Genomic DNA, 12,844 nt, shown 5'->3' on the forward strand with positions numbered 1-12,844 from the left:
GCCTTTGCACCTCACTGAAACAGTAAAATCCTTTTGATCAAATTATTTTTCTATGGAGAAAATATTTGGTTCTGTGCATTACCATATTTTTTTTATCTTCTTATACATCTTTAACGTCTTAAAATGTATAGGTGTTATCTTTCCCTCTTCTTGATTAAGTTAGCTGCTTCTTATATTCTGGGAGTTTTACTATCCAAATATAATTAAGAAAAAGATGAATTTTAGTCATCCCCCCCTTTTTTTCTCTCTACCAATTCTCAGGACTAAATGGTGTTCTCCAATCTGGACTGCTTGCTCTGTATTCTGGAGTAATCAATTTTTCCTGGCATTTCTTAAATGGTCTTTATTATTCAGTGAATTCCCTTTGAAAGTATAAACATTAGTCCTTGTTGTATGGCTTTAGAAATTGATGGCTGCTGTTCTCAAAGGATGGTAGACTTGGGATGATTGAAAGTGCAGAGCAAAGAGCTAAACTAAAACAATGGAATCAGGGGAAGATGGTACTAGAGACAAAGAGAGTAGAGGACAGCAATTGTGAAATAATCTGAAGTAGGGATTGGGGATTTAAAGCCTGCTTAGACTTGATTAATAGATGCTGTAAAAATGAAATGCTGAGCCAAGGGGAAAAAATGCACTTGAAAAGTCCCTTGAAAATGTGTTAATGCCTTTACTTGGCAAGCAGGTTTTTTTCTTTTTTTCATACTGAGTGTAAAACCGTTGCCTGAAAATATAGATTTTTTCCCCCACACTGTCCAGTGTTGTTGCTGTTGTTTTAAATGCTGATTATGGTTATGTTGGAATAAAATCAGGTTTCTACTAGACAAAAAGAAAACAAAAAAGAAAAACAATGATCTATACTTACACCGTATTGGTCTTAAGGCATATCTTTGCTAAGTCAGATCAAGATAAGATGTAAAAATAAAACACATGTTTAAAAATGTTATTGGTAAACTAAAGGTATTTATTTTCAAGCCAGAAACAGCGATGGCAGTTTGTACCTAAAAGAACCTAAGAGATTTTTTAGGGGATGTTCAAGAGACTGTGGTGTTGGCATGGCTGGTATCCACAGCGTTTTCCAACAACGTATGTCTAGAAAATTGAAAAGCATTCTTCTTAAAAAAAGAAAATAATTTGTGGCAAATCATTTTATTATTAAGAGCAAACTGAGGACCTACAAAATAATTTAGGTAAGCATTAAAATGCTGAAACATTTATTACTGATAGAGCTGATTCATAACTGCTTCTGGTATTTTTACTACATGTGAGCAGGATCTAACAAAGACACCTGAATCTGTTTAAAGGCAAGCACTTAAGAAGGGGCACTAGGATAAAGAGTCAGGAGGTTTCACTACTATAAACCATCAACTTGGCTACAATCAAGTAAATCACTTTTTTTATATGAGGAGTCAGTGAAGGGTAAAGGGATGAACTAGAACTTCTGTTTGTTGGTTAGATGTTTAGTTCAATACATACGTTTAATAAATACTCTTCAGAGTACTAGAACGGAAACATTTCCTCCCTGGTTTTATGAGTTAACTATTAGCAAGTGCCCCTGTCAACACACACACACACACACACACACACACACACACACACTATTGGCTAGATAATTTTCCAATTAACAATACCACGATCTCTAACCCAGTTCTTCTCAGCTGGGTTGCTTTTGTGCCCCACCCCCCTGAACACCTGACAATGTATAGAGATATTTTTGATTGTCATGACTTGGGGGGAGGGGTGCCACTGGCATCTCCTGGATAGAGGTCAGTGCTCCTCCTAAAAATCCTACAAGGAACAGGATATCCTCTCAGAACAAAAATTTATTCAGTCTAAAATGTGAATAATGTTCACGGCGAGAAAATCTGCAGCCATTTTAGGTAACTTAATCTCCCTGGTTTCTAGGTATTTCGGAATTATTTATTTTTCTACTTCTATACCCCCAAGAAATTGCCTAGGAACTTGGGAATTTACATGAATCAAGAGTGCAGTAGAAAGGGACTCCTACATAAGTATTCATTCTTGTGCTAGCTTGCAGTTCCTTGCTTGCCTTCAGGACAGTGCTTTGCCATTAGCTTTTAATGTCAGTCACCCAATTATGACCACTACTTCTTATAAATTATGAGACTGGTAAAATTGTGATCAGGCTGGTTCTCCTGGACTACCAGGGTCCCAAGACCCTCCCTTTTTTATTGTCCACCTCAAGTCTTGTTCATGCTCTTAGGCCTCACTTGAGTCTTGGCGACATCATCTATCCAACTCATCGCTGGAGTCCTGTGATGGTTAGTTTTATGTGTCAACTTGTCTGGACTACACTGTCCAGATATTTTGTCAAACATTATTCTAGGTGTTTCTGTGAAGGTATGTTTTTGGATGAGATTAACTTAGATTACTGGACATTGAGTAAAGCAGATCTCCTTCTGTGATATGGGTGGGCCTCATCCAATTGGTTGAGGCCCTCAGAGAACAGAGTATAAGCTCCCCAAATGAAGAAGAAATATCCCAGCAGACTGTCTTTGGAATCTGTTGTCATTCTTCACTGATTCTCCAGCCTGCTAGTCTATCCTGCAGATTTTCGATTTAACAGGTCTCCACAACTGTGTAAGATAATTCCTTAAAAGAAAGAAGAAACCTCTTTCTTTCTCTTTCTCTCTCTGAGTGTGTGTGTGTGTACGTTTATATACAGATAGATACAGATACACACACACACACACCCTGTTGTTTCTGTGGAGAATTCTTGCTAATAAAGGTCTGTTTCATCTTGATACAGTGGCCCTGTGGCTTTTATCTTCAGCGATTCCTATGCTCTCCCACAGAAGTCCATGGAAACTTCTGGACCTCTCCAAGCCTTCCACTTCCTTGTTGATCTTCTGCATAGTTGTTCTATCCATTATTGAAAATGAGGTATTGGTCTTCAGCTGTTTACTATTGAATTGCCTATCTCTTCCTTCAGTTTTGTCAGTTTTGGTCTTGTGTATTTGAGGGCTGTGTTTTTAGGTAAACTTATGTTTGTAATCTTTTTATCTTCCCGACTGACTTTTTAGCATTATAAAATGTCCCTTGTTGTCTCTAGTAACTTTTTTTTCTTAGTCTGTTTTGTCTAATGGTAGCATAGCCATCCGAGATCTGTTTTGGTCACTTTTTCCAAGGCATACATATTTTTTCCATCCTTTTACATTCATCCTGTAAACATCTTTGAACCCTAAGTTTTTCACTTCTAGACAGCATCTAGTTGCATCATTTTATTTAAACTATTCCGGCAATCTCTCTTTTTATTAGAGTATTAAATCTATTTACATTTAATGTAATTATTGATATGATGGATTTGACATCTGTTATTTTCCTTTTTTCCTTATATATCTACATTTTTGTTTTTCTGTTACTCTTCTTTCATTTTAAATATTTTTCTAGTGTATCATTTTCTATCCCTTGTTTCTTTCTCTGTTTTTTTTTTTCTTAGTGGTTACCCTGAGGATTACAATTGGCATCTTACTTAAAACATTCTAGTTCATATAAATCCTAACCTAACTGAATAGTATATAGAAGCTTTGTTACAGTATATCCATTACCTCCTCGTCCTTTGTGCTGTAATTGTCATACAAATTACATCTTTGTGCCATTGGTTTTAATCATATAGGAGAAGAAGAGAATTACAAGAAATACATATATACATGTCTTTTATAGCTTTGTTTACTACTGTTCTTTATTTTTTGTGTGTGTACGTTTCAGGTGAATGTCTAGTTTCCTCTCATTTCAGGTTGAAGGATTTACTTTAATGTTTTTTGCAGGGCAGATATGCTAGCCACAAATTCTCTCCGTTTTTGCTTATCTGGGAATGTATTAATTTCTCCTTAATTTTAAAGGATAGTTTTCCTAGACATTGAAATCTTGGTTGACCATTAACACTTTGAATATGTTATCACACTAAAAAATATAGAAAAGACTTTATGGATTTGCATTTCATCATTATACAAGGGCCATGGTGTTCTTCTCTACATCATTCCAATTTTAGTATATGTGCTAGTAAAGCAAGCACTTTGGATCCCATACTATGATAGAAATGAAGGAGACTTGGAGGAAGCAACCTCTGTCCTTCTCTTAATATAAATCCTGCCTTCGCTACATCTCTCCTATTTCATGGACATACTGCATTCATAGAGTGCAGCACCTCTTCTAGGAAACAAAATATTTTTATTTTCCTTCCAGTGATCTAAGTATAAACCCCACTATTTAGGGCTCTGATTGTTTTCTAACCACCTCTGCTCAAACTCTTTCTTTGATTTCAGTTTTCTTCTTCCTCACACACTACAGAACCATTCCTTCCACGTAGTTAATACAGGTCTCACTTGACACGGTGATTTTCATTTATGGGAAGGAGACACATGCCTTTCATTTGAAGGAAGGCATTATTATATTTATTTCACAGCACACTTAACTAAACCCCGGTGACTAGTTCTCACTTATAGCCATTCTGTTCACAAATGTCATTAGCATTAAGGAGGGCATGTGATGTAATGAGCACTGGATGTTATATACAAATGATGAATCACTGAACTCTATCTCTGAAACTAATAATACACTATATGTTAATTATTTGAATTTAAATTAAAAAATGTGATTAGCATTTAATGCCAAAATTACCATATAGTCTCTCCCCAGTGTTAATTGTATCTTATTACATAGCCCAATATTTTACTATTTAAAAAGAACAGGGGCGCCTGGGTGGCTCAGTTGGTTAAGCATCTGCCTTCTGCTCAGATCATGATCCCAGGGTCCTGGAATCAAACCCCACATCAGGCTCCCTGCTCAGTGGGGAGTCTGCTTCTCCTTCTGTCTGCCTGCCACTCCTCCTACTTGTGTGCTCTCTCTCTCTGTCAAATATATAAGTAAAATCTTGAAAAAAATAAAATAAAAAAAATAAAAAGAACAAATTCTGTGGATGCATGATTAGATGATAGCAAGAGGATAAGTTTCCTGCAATTAGCCATCACATGGTTTTAGTCCTACACTGTGTTGGGATTATCTTTTTATTTATGTATGCATATATCTGTCTATGAGGTGTCTGTTCATCTGTTCTTCCATCTATCAGTCTAGCCAGCCAACCATCTATTTGTAAATCTGTTTGTAATATATTTATAACATGTCTTTTTCTTCACAGGAATTCAATATTAGCATGTGGTATTTGTGTAATAAATATGTGTTAAATTAAATATGTATTAGGAGTAAAAAATAGTAGAAAGCATTGGCATTATTAAACGTTGGGCTGGATAATTCCGTTTTTAGGACACCATCCTGTGCAGTGTTGGATCCTTAGCCGCAGCATCCCTGACCTCCCAGCGGATGGATGCGGTATTACCGTCCCAGTTGTGACAATCACGAAACCTCTCCAGACGTTGTGAAGTGACCCTGTGGAGGGAAAATCCCTCCCTCTGTCATCCAGATGAGAATTACTGGTAGAAAGGCATTTTTCCCCTTCTTTTATCATAATATGCATATTCATGAAAATCACTGTTTAACAAAGACGAATAATGGGGCTAATTGATGAATTAATGTATTTACATCGTGTTTTCCAGGTTTCACTCTCTCACTCATTGACTCATCTACTCAAATCATTCAGTTAGCATTTACTGTATACCTATTATGTGCCAGGTTCTGTACTAGGAGTGGCTTTTATTTATATTAGGGAAATATAAGTCCCTGCCCTTATGGGGCTTACCAACTTTGAAAATAACTGGAGGGGGTGAGGGGAGAACAAATAACTAAATGAAAGATATCACTGACAAGTGTTTTGTTGATAATCACGCACGAAGTTGTAAGGCAATGACTGGGGTTACACTGGTTAGTGGACTAGCAAGGACTCTGAGGTGTCATTTCATGTGAGCACTGAGTAGTAAGAGGACATCAAGGTAAAGAAGTGAATGAATTATTTATTCATGTTGACTTATTTTTTATGGCACACAAACTTTGTTATGAGTGTAAAGAGGTGAGCATTGTCTGGCATATTGATGTACTTACCTACCTGTATATACGAACAACACTGAAGTATTTGTGTGGAAATCATTAGGAATCGTTCCAAACTAATTCCAAAGTCCAGCAAATTTTATAATGAGAGTATATAGTCCTACCAATGTAATTCTGTTCACTGCTTTAGATACCATGAAAAGTGGACCATAAAAACCAAATGTGAGATATGCAGGCCTTTAAATGTCCCATGTGTCAAGAACTAGGAGTTATTAAGAGAACATAACACGTATCATTTCTACCTTCATAACATATCACTGAGGAGATGGGCATGACCAGAGAAAGCTACTCAAAGGAAAATCCTGACCTGATATATGTAAAAGAAAGAGGAGAAATGATATTTATCTTAAGAATGGCTCCTCTCAGGGCACCTGGGTGGCTTAGTCAGTTAAGTGTCCGGCTCTTGGTTTTGGCTCAGATCATGATCTCATAGGTCTTGGGATCAAGCCCCACTTCGGGTTCCGTGCTCAGCTCGGAGTATGATTAAGATTCTCTCCCTCTGCTCCTTCCCCCACCCCCATTCACACATGCACACACTCACTCTCTCAAATAAATTAAAAAAAAAAAAAAGAATGTGTCCTCTCTCTAACTTCAGTAGATTCAAAGACATTACTCAGACCTTTCTAATTTTTCTGTAAATTCAAATTGGATTGAGATACCCATTTTAAGGTGGGCATAACAATGAATAAGCTGATTTGTAATACGGATAATTACATGCACTTGTGGTTGTGGGGGAAAAACCCTATAAACTTCTGAGTATTTAGATTCATTTATAATTTCATTGGCAGTAGATAATGATATTAAATATAAAATACTCCTATGCTGTCATTCTTTGACCAATCACAATAATATAGTTTGCTTTTTATGTTCATGAATGTTTTCTATATAAATAGAAATCCTGAGTAAACCATTTGGCATATACTTGTATTTTAAAAGCAGATTTACCTAATGGAAGTAAAAGGCTGTTTACAAGCATGATTGAAATATTAATTAGAATAAGGGTTTCATTATCAGGTCTTCACCTTTTATGCTAGATTCTGGATCAAGTCAAACTGCAGCTGCAAGCCACACATCTTGATGAAAGGCAGAGTTCTATAAAAGGAAAGAGGAATTACAAAATAAGGTAGTTCTCATTTGATGAAGACATCATTACAGCTGAGTGACTTGGGCATTTCAGTGAACTTTGAAGAAGTCCCACCATTTTCTCTACAAATATCATTGGCCTTTAAAAAGCAGGGTCACCAGAGAAACCAAAGTAGATTTTTATACTGCTGTTATGTAATTGAGTACAAAATTCAGTACAGTGAGATGAGATGAATACAGGGACCCAGAGTAGGTGATGGTTTCAGTTCTTTCCTTAATATTCCTTTCTAACATAGTTGAAAATCTCTAATGTCCAACTGTGCTCTGGAGTGCTAGTCTGTCTCCCCCACAGCTCTGTAATCTTGGCAGGTTATTTACACTCTACCTCAGTTTACTTAGCTGTAAAATGTGGATAATAACCCTTGTCTTCTATGGTTGTTGTGAGGATTAAATGCAACATGATATGTAACATACGTATAACATAGCCATTGCTTGATAAATAATGGCTTTGTTATTAGCAATATTTATTGCCTCCAAAAATAGCTCAAAAACAATTACAACAACAGAAAACCCCAGGATTTTCCCTTGCTTCTGTGGTCACTGCTAATTATGAACACATTGTGACTCTGCATTGGTGTTTGAGGTAGGAGAGAAAAACAGTTGCAGTGAGAGGGGAGCTGTGTTTCGAGTCTTGGGATGCTTTCGTTTAGCTTCCACCGGTATGATTGCCTCTGGTAGTTTTTTCCTCCCACGTTTATAACTGGACATAATTAGAATAAACAACAAAACTCGTAGTGAAGATGATTTATATAGTTCATCACACCTCCCCTTTTCATAATTCTGGTTTCAACTTAGATATTTCCATCTAAGGGAGGCCTTCCTGAGTCCCCTTTCCGAGATAGCCACACGCACCCAGTGCTGGATTATAGCACCCAGTTGGTCTTCTGCTTGGCACTTAACCACAACCACTTTTTTTATTTTTAATTTGTCTTTTCTTTTTCCCATCATTGAAATGTAAATTTTAATAGGTCAGTGACAAGGTGCATGTTGTTCTTCACTCTGGCTTTGGACACATACAGACACTCAGTGTATAGTAGGTGCTGATGACCTTTTCCTTCCAACCATAATTCTCCCCTGCCAGATTTACATCTTGCATTGCCTTCTCATGTTCTCTTGTATATACTTGTGCAACCTACTGAGGCATATGTGTGGTAGTAACTTGTTGCAGTGGGAATGTGCTTCAGGAAAGATGAAGGAACCATCTCTTTGTGATCTTAGAAACAGTCCTAAAATTTCATCTGCAGAGATTGTTAAGTGCCGGTCTTTGATTTGATATAATTAACCCTTTAGATTACATTTATAACACATGGAACTAAATGGATTTAATAAGATTATTGGTGTCCTTTAGCTTGTTTTTTCAACTTGGATTCTGGCTGAATTTTTTCCTCCTCAGTATACAGAACAAAACAAACTAAATTCAGGTGCCCAAGTCAATACATTTAATACAATTTAGTATATTTTTCACCAGAAAGTTGGTTACTACTTCAAGATTTAACTTTCAGGGTCCTGGGATCGAGTCCCGTATCGGGCTCCTCCACTGGGAGCCTGCTTCTTCCTCTCCCACTCCCCCTGCTTGTGTTCCCTCTCTCGCTGGCTGTCTCTGTCTCTCTGTCAAATAAATAAATAAAATCTTAAAAAAAAAAAAAAGATTTAACCTTCATTTTCCATTAGAGGATGACAGTTTATCTAGTATCTCCTTTCTCTAAGTCCAGTCATCATGTTTGATTCTTGGAAATTTCAGGTGCCAAACACATGTAGAATTTACATACACAATTTATATACATACAAATACCCAGTTTACATACACATGTATACAGTTTATGATACAGCCATAAGGTAATTAGCAATTGGTTGCAGTTTGCTGCTAATGAGGTCAAGGGTACAGATTTACTGTTCCTTTGAGTCTATTTTTTGGCCCAGTTCCATTTCTACAGATTTTACCCTGACCCCTGGACTGCAGTTTCACAAATGCTGTTTGTCACTGGAGGGAGCCATGGAGGGATGTGAGTGGTTCCCTGCCAACCCCACACCTCTACTGGTCAAGGCTCTCAGCATTTTCCTGACAAATGGCATGTGTGTGGTGTGTTTTATCTTTGTATTCCCTTTATGTCAGGCTTTGTCCACAGGGATGGACATTAAAAGTTTTTAAATCAACAGGACCAGGAATATCATCTTTATAGAGAGAAAACAGCTTATTATTCAACATAGTTTGAGGCAAGCTTGATTGTGAAACTGAGAAGTATTTAATAATTATGTTTCTTATATTCCATCCTTTTGAAAACCTTTAATCAATATCTCTTCCATCAGAAAACAGATCAAATGACGCAGTGAAGTGTGATCTAGGGGAAAATGTGTGAATTAGAAGCCTAGGATTCAAGCAAAAAAACCCAAACCAAACCAACAAACAAAAACCCCTGAAAACACAGATAGACAAATCATTCATAGATAGATAGATAGATAGATAGATAGATAGATAGACAGACAGACAGACATCATTTATTTTTGTTTTAATTTCTTGGTTTTCCTTAAGAAAACACTGTTCTTCATTTAAAAGGGAGTTGTGGAACAAATGTACAAATAATACTTTGGGGATTTAAAATGCACTTGCTGCAAAATATATTTCTTTTTTCCCTAAAGACACGAAAACTTGGTATCCTATTTAATTCTGTAAATGTACTTATTAATAATGTTATTTAATCTTTGATTTTTTTTGCTTAACATTCTTTTATGGATTAAGATAAATGGTTTTATTCTGAAACTTAGAAATATGAGAGATGTTATAAAATCTAACTAAAAACAAAAATGTTTACAGCTGATGCTCATTATTCATGGTAGTCATATTCTACAAAGTTGTCACAAATACTAAGTGAATGCTGAACCTTGGCTCCTAGAGGAAATACAGGGTTAGGTTTCTGTTAGCTTCTGGTCGCACCATTTTAGTCAACTGATCAATTCATAGCCTTTTTAAAAGTATGGTTTTGTTTAATGATACCTTATTTAGTGTATATTGTTTTATTCATGAATATTGCATTCAGTGCCAACAGCACTATAACTCTTTCCTGAATGAAACTTAATACAACTGTTTTCTGCACAAGACATATCATAGCCTTCTCGCACTTAAGAATACCAGGCAATGCTTCAGCAGTTTGCTTTTAAACAGCAAGCTCTTTTAAATAGCAAAATCACCAATGAAAAGCATAAAAATGAGAAAAACAAAAATAGACTGTGGAAAGGACATTCACATGCAATATGAGAATTGAAAGAAGAAGGTGGAGAATTGCCATGTTTAACTTCAGCTGAAACAGGTGTGTTAGGCAACTCAAATTTTCCCGTGCTCTGTACATGTTTGTGTGACCTTAAAAGTGCTGTGAGTACTGATTTTGGCGGAGCAAGTTAACTTCAGCAACTAGGTAAATTTATACATATGGCGTTTGCAAATAATGAGGACCAGCTGTATAAGCATTTTAGGTTAGAACAGAGAAGACTAGATGCTCTTAATCACTTAATGAACCAATTAAACACCTTGGTTTAGGATAGCCTTTCTTCTCTTGATTTCTTATTGGCTTATTTTGGTGTCAAATTCTAATTAGTTATTCCTGCCTAATGCAATTTGGGAAGGAGCCAGGTCTTCCTCACTCTCTACTTCCAACCCCTGGCCTATACCTGGAATATAGTAGGCATTCAGTTAAATCTTTTCAGGGATTGTACAAACCCCTTCCCTCATTTGTAAGAGGAATTTTGTGGAATCACTGTGAACATCAAACGCCATTAAGATGAGTACAGCTGTAAGCACACAGAAAAATGTTAGCTATGATGATAGCCGTAATTATTTTTAATAAAACAGTAATTCTCGTATTAATTTATAAATGATATTTTATGGTTTCATGCATTAATATAGGACCTTTGTAAAAGGGGGATTGCCTGTTTAATACATGTTTGGGATAAAATAATGAACTAGTGGCTCCCTTAAGGCAGGGGCAGGAGAAAAGATTTGTTAACAAATGAAACTGTTAATTTTGCAGTTAACGAAGAATGACTTTTGAATATTTTCATCCCCTGGAAATATAAAATGTAAACTTATAACAGTATCAGACACATCAGCCTAATTCTGTTTCCTTATTTTTATAGACATATTTACCTGCATCTTTTCATTTTTGTGGTCAGTTGCAAAAGAAATTGATGAAGAAAACTATACAGTTTTCCTCATGTTGATTTTGGTTTTGTTTTTTATTCTTTGTTCCTCAGAGGGAATTAAATATCCAGCAGTAGGAAGAAGCCTTACTACCCTGGCCATACACTTGGTTTTCTTGTAACAACACTTTTAGGACCATCAGTATAAACTCACAATAGAAAAAATTTGGTTCATATAAGCTGTTATGTAAGAAAAAATTCTGAACATTGATAAATGCAATTAATAGTATATAATTACTCTTCAAATAAGAGATTTTTAAAGGACACCTTTTTCTTCTTTTTTGAAATATTGACTGATCGATATTTGCACTAGCTGCCTTAGAAGTGTTTGGTCTGTGCTTTCTCAAAATGATTGTCAGCAAGCATAATGAGCCTTGGACCCATCCGGTAGCTTTGCTAACATATGTCTGCGGAAGGATTTTTAACATCCTGCTGACTGTGCTGGTCCTGTCGAGCCTCACAGCAGGAAAATTGTCTTTTGCAGCTCAGCTTATGAATATAACCTTTGCATGTTGGAAATACTCCTTCAGAGGCAGGATTTATACTTATGCCTCGAATCCAAGTGCTTATTTTGATATCAGTGTTAAACGGGAGAAAGAAGAGCTGACAGTGGTTCACCTTGCACTTTTCATTATGTTAAAACTATCTGTTATCGGTGTCTCACTCTGTTGCATTTACTACTGTGTATAAGCTCTGGAAATGATGAAGGTGTTCCTTACAAATTCACATTCTAAAAATTCTGACTCTGTATTTTAAGTACTGTAAACATATCTAAGTGGTAGACATAATCATTTTCACTAAAAATGCTTTAAATCAGGACCATAAAGGTTGTGTTGTTACCCCAAACAGGGCATCTGGGGCTTGAATGGGGATCTAATCTTTTAGGTACCAAGGGGCTAACTATGGTAAGTGCACATATTTAATCACAGAGTTTTGCTTGCGTCTACCAAAGACTTATTTAATTTGCTATTTTACTTAGGGAAATCAGGAGTCTGCTTGTATAGGCATTTAGTATATCCTTTTAAAATAATTATTTTCTAAATATGAAAGTGTACTATATTAGAAACACGGTCTATAGGACTACAGTGGAAATTAATATAGCCAGCATAATTAGTAAGTTTGATTTCCCCATGCCCCAAGAGGTAAATCTTGTTAGGGGGAAAAATTGGTGCTCTAACCTAAATGAAGTACCAATGCTTTTTAATGATTAGTATTAACCTGATTTATGGGCTTATAGTAAAACCAAGTGTTTATTGATTGAGTTTGTATATAAATATATAGATACAGCACAGTGCTTTAGGTTGGTTTAGAAAATAAATATTGTATTTCCTCTAAGCAATGAATTATTATGCAGTTATTAAAGTTTAGAAATGCTGAGAAGGAAACTATCAAAGGAAAACTTGCTTAGCTGGGAAAGATGGATTCTCAACCAGCTGGATACTTCCCTGTTTTTCTGAAAAAATAAACAAATGTAAAACAAACAAACCAAAAA

The 12,844-nt window shown here is 36.0% G+C and overlaps 1 protein-coding gene and 1 non-coding gene across 13 annotated transcripts in view; one reads left to right on the forward strand and one right to left on the reverse strand.

Annotated features, from left to right (window-relative positions):
• The window catches only part of CHL1 (cell adhesion molecule L1 like), a 219,264-nt gene that overhangs the window by 97,267 nt on the left and 109,153 nt on the right, over positions 1 to 12,844 (forward strand). The gene's annotated exons all lie outside the window — the stretch shown is intronic.
• On the reverse strand, positions 3,927 to 4,033 carry LOC117802090. Its single transcript, XR_004625150.1, has one exon. It is a non-coding gene; the product is annotated as a U6 spliceosomal RNA (small nuclear RNA).

This window comes from Ailuropoda melanoleuca, chromosome 4 (assembly GCF_002007445.2).
Source record: "Ailuropoda melanoleuca isolate Jingjing chromosome 4, ASM200744v2, whole genome shotgun sequence".
Classification (NCBI taxonomy): Eukaryota; Metazoa; Chordata; class Mammalia; order Carnivora; family Ursidae; genus Ailuropoda; species Ailuropoda melanoleuca.